Below are 5,083 nucleotides of genomic sequence, written 5' to 3' on the forward strand. Positions count from 1 at the left end.
ATTTAAAATGGAAGTACACACACATTTCAGAGCTAGGGTCTCTATGGAATACAAATCTTTATTTTTTTCCCTCTTGGGTAACTTTTTCAAGAAAAAAATAATGAGTAAGATAGCATGTATTTCTGAAAATCAATAGGTTTAAAAAATAGAAGAACATCTAAAACCAAATAATCAGGTTCTAGTAGCTTTTTATCCCCACTCTCCGCCCAAAGTTATTCAGCTATTCCCTTGGATATGCATATATTTATTATCCATGCTTTAACAATATTGCCTTAAACACTAATACTGTTGATAGCTATACATTTGGAACTAAGATGACGTTTTAGTTCTCTAAACTCTGTTATAAAATGATCAAATCCATCAATTTCTGCAAGACGTGAGACCAAAGTGAATGGATGGTGAGTGGAGAAGTTAGCCTATCACCTTGGCTATTTTTATTTGTGGGATTTGGATAGTGATTCAGATGCTATCAGGGTTCCAAACTCATTTGTATGCTCTTTGATGAGAGTCACCATGTCACAGCCATCTTTATTTCAGGAATTCCACAGAGTATATTGTAATTAGTAGCCATTTGAATAAATATTAAATGAATTATGAATTTTATAAAAGCCCTTTTGGCATCAATAAAGTAGTCAGCCAAAACTAAAAATCCAGATGTCTGAAAGATAGTGAAAAAATAATTCTGAATACTTAAATTGTTGTTATGATGTAGACTGAAGCTGAGGCTCACAGATAGGGTTTTGATGACTTCTTAGTTGCCATGTCTTTTCTTATATTCATTTTTCACAAATTGCTTATTATGTACTTTCGTAGGAACCCCTTTCCCTCAAAATATTAGACAAGCACATCTTAACCACCACCACTGTTTTGTCATTCTGGTTGATTGAACCTGTCAGTTTAACTTTCAAATAGAGAATTTGGGGCAGAATAACATTCTGCTGTGGTATTTAATGCAGTAAAAGTTAGGAAACACTAACAGCTTCATAATGCTTTGCTAGAAACACATTTAAAGTCATTTTAGCATTTCAGTAATTTTATTGAAAAATTTATAACATACTGAACAAAGGATATTTAGAATAATTAATGACTATTATTATGATTATAGCTAAAACATTAGAAAAGCATTGCTTTCCTTTATATATTGTCTTATATATTTGCTGCAGTCACCAAATTATATTCTGAGAAAAGGATAAGGCCACTTTTAATTATTCATTTCAGTAAATTCAGAAAAGATACAGTAAATATCCTTGATAATGAATATCTAATCTACATGTATTATGCTACATAATAGCAGAACATATGTAACATTCTCAAGTATGATTTGAAGATAAAATTGGAAACAACAGCTTGATATAGTAAGAGTGCTCTCTTTTATCTTCTTCCCCAAAATGATACTTAATCTTTAATTTCACAGATGTGATATTTTTCTTCTTGTTTCATTGATGCTATTGAATTCTACGTTCTTTTCAGTGTGTATAGTTACATGATTATAATGGTATATGCTATTTCAGAGTACGGCGTGAAATGGGTTATGTGTCTGTGTGTCAGTGCACTGAGAACAGGTGGCTCTGTGTTTAGGAGTAAGAATGTCAGCTATGATTATTTATAGGTTTTGTGCAAGGAAAACCTTGTGCTTGTAATGTGAAATGTAAGGTTAAATGCTAATGTTTAAAATGGTTAGTATTTTTTATGTTTGCAAAAAATACTCAAATTGGTTTCCATTAATATTTATGGCATCACAGTTTAAATGATTGTATGGAAGGAAGAGTTTGTCTAGTTTCAAATTTAAATAAACTATAAAATCACGTTCAGCAATATATGTGCCTAGTCCATTCAAAGCGTTTTTTGTTTGTTTGTTTCAGCCCTATGTTGTTTTTCTTTATTATAAAATAATTCAATAGGGAACAAAATGCCCCCGCAGTTCCTCAGCTACACTATTATAGCTATAAAATTCTAATATACCTATTGACACTCCTGTGGTTAGTAACTCAATGTATGTGGGCGATCAATTTATTAGTAATAACATTTATAATCATTATATATTTTCAAGCTAATTCAAAACTGGATATACCATGAATGTTTTCCCCTTCTGGGTAAGAACAGCTGCTCCTACCCTCCTGTAAGAGCCAGGCATGGAATCATCTAGAGGAGGTGTTGTAATTTCTTTCTAGAGCCTTTTTCATTTCTGCACAGGTCCCTCACCTAAAAGCCATTGTACTTACTGGAAAACTGAAAAACACTGAAATCCAGAAGCCTAAGTTGGAGAGGCTTTCCACTTTCTTTCCCAGTGGATGAAAGCTGGCTAGGGCTATCGATTTCCTCATATCCAGTTGTCTTATTATTCAGTGCATCCATATCTTGAATAGTAGGGGTCTTCAGTGGATTAATGAATACCAGGTGATTGTCATTTTCCATTGGCACCTTCTTCTTGTCAGTTTGAGCTTGTTTCTTAGCTTTGCTCAAGCACAGGTCTTCATCAATGAGTTCTTGTTCTTCTGGAACAGAATATGTCCTGCACTATGTATGGGAATTATAGTAACAAAACCATCTTGAAGGTAATGTAGATGAATCAACCTTGTCAGGAAGCTTCCTCCATTTAAGACACTCATCACACCATACCCACATCTGGACAGGAGTCTTTGGTATTGTCCTGGCGATGGCTGAGGTCTTAATCTTATATTGGGATACCCTTTCCTTCCAATCAGCATTGAGCTTCTGGGCAAGGGCACTTGGTGTGCTCAAAGTTTTGTTTGTTGTAGGCAGGTTTTCAAAAATCACACTCAATGATTCCAATTACCCCCACACCTTCTCCATGAGTTGACTTTACCCGGCATCCCACCTTTGCAAGGGACTTTGAGTCAGTTTTAATGACACATCATTATCCCAAACTGGTTACTCTTCTTGTGAGAGAGCCCAAAAGTTATTTTCACCTGATTATTTGTGAAGGTAGGTTTGTACATATCACATGCAACATTGGCCAGGCTATTTGCTGTCATCTGGGTAGTCACCTTCTTTTCATGCAGAAAAGTGTTCATTCATGGCTTAATATACAGAATACCACAAAATGCCCATAAAGAATACTATGTTTCTGGCAGCTCAGAGAATACCACCATTCCTTCTTTTTCTCTTCTTATTATTATTGGAATTAGTTAAAACAAAACAAAACTCTGAAGCACTGTGTTAAATATATGGAATACATAAAGAAAAAAATAGTACAAAGACTCTCCATAGCATTTTGTAACTATTAGAACAACTATTAAAAAGCAAAAACAATGAGGTATAACCAAGAGATAATAGAGGCAGAAATACTTAATTAATTCAAAAGTCATTTGATCCAATAAAATTACACTCCTAAGTATTTACCCAAGAGAAATGAAAACATATGTCCACAAAAACATTGGAAGTGAGCCAAATGTCCATCAACAGATTTTATATAAACAAATCCTGGCATGTGTATACAAAGCATTACCAGTCAGCAATAAAACAGGAACAAACTAATGATACAGATACAAGATTATGAATCTTAAAAATGTTATGCTGGATAGATAAAGCCAGAAACAAAATGTGCAAATTAAATTATGTTATTTATATGAAGTTCTAGAATAGGCAAAATAAATCTATCTTGATAGAAATCAGATCAGTGTAAACTGAAGGTGGGCGTGGGGAAGGTTTGACTGAAAATGGGCATGAGGGTGGATATATTTTATGTTCTGATTTGGGTATTATATAGGTGCATACATTTGGCAAACATGCAATATGTTTGTTTTCTTTTATATAACATATACCCCAGAGTTCATTAAAAAAACATGCAGGAAACAGTATAAGCAATTTATTAATGTTTCAATAGTGTACATAGCAGATGATACAGCCACGATCATGGATGACATTGACTAAGGTTTATTGTCTAATGAAAACATAACATTGTATGGATTTGGGCCCCTATAAGGTATTTAAGGCACAATATTGTGGAGAAACCTGTGAACAAGATTCAACAGAAGAGATATAATACAAAACCAAAAACAGTGGTGTCAAGATAAAAAAAAATGAGGAAACTCCATGATAAGTGGGTGTTGTATATTTTAAATATTGCAGAGGTGTCAGCATTTTTACTTTTGGGCATTTAAATCATTGGTTGCTGTGAAGAAGGTATTAATGTAATGGTAGATCAAGAATCCAAATTATTTTGGCTTGAAGACTGAATGATATGCATAAACAAGAAGATAGAAAGTGAAGACACCTTTTGAAGAACAGGAAGTAATTGTGTAGTTAGAGGACAATTGCTCAAGTGAGGATAAGGAACAGACTGTGGAAAATTGAGCATATTTACGGGCTGAGTGGAAGGACTGAATAAAACGCATGAGGCTAATGGTACAAGAGAATGGGGAACATGGTTGACCAGTTGAACTAATGTGTAGGGAGAATATCTAGGTCATAATAGGAAGAATTAATTCTAGATCAGAGGAATGACAATTGATTAGATGTGATCTAAAGGAGCAAATGAAGTTGTGAGAGCACAATCTTTTCATGTATCTTTATGTATATCTGAAACATATGGAGACATTTTCTATTTTCTGGGAATTCATTTTTGCTTCAAAAATTTCTTCACTAAAAAGTTCAAAGATAAGGGGGTCAGTATATCTTTTGTGTTTAATGCAGGTAATGATTTATTCAGTACCATAAACTCTTTATGCTTTTATTAATCAGAAACTGCCTAATTTAATATATGTCAACAGTTTTTAATGAATTCCTACATTCTTAGAGAGGTAACAAAGTTGAGGTCTCTAGAAACATTAACTTAGTAATGATCATGAATACATAAATAGATATTGTTAATGCCAGCTGCGGGCTAATGCCAATTATAATAAGGGGAGGTTGCACCAGTGGAGGCAATGGAAGTTCATTCCTAAGTAAAAATTAAAAGAGACTTTATGAAATAAATTATTGTTAAATAATAAATAAATAAAATATTGTTAAAGATAAGTGGAAAAGAATAAGAAATGAAGAGAGAGGGAGGAGAGGGAGGGAGCGAGAAGAGAGAGAGAGAGAGAGAGAGAGAGAGAGAGAGAGAGAGAGAGAGAGAGAG

At 33.7% G+C, this 5,083-nt stretch overlaps 1 pseudogene; it reads right to left on the minus strand.

The window, feature by feature from the left end:
* Positions 1–2,045: 2,045 nt before the first annotated feature.
* On the minus strand, positions 2,046–3,113 carry LOC109374896 (MORC family CW-type zinc finger protein 4 pseudogene; annotated as a pseudogene).
* Positions 3,114–5,083: the final 1,970 nt, after the last annotated feature.

Source organism: Hipposideros armiger, unplaced genomic scaffold (genome assembly GCF_001890085.2).
Source record: "Hipposideros armiger isolate ML-2016 unplaced genomic scaffold, ASM189008v1 scaffold_873, whole genome shotgun sequence".
NCBI classification, from domain to species: Eukaryota; Metazoa; Chordata; class Mammalia; order Chiroptera; family Hipposideridae; genus Hipposideros; species Hipposideros armiger.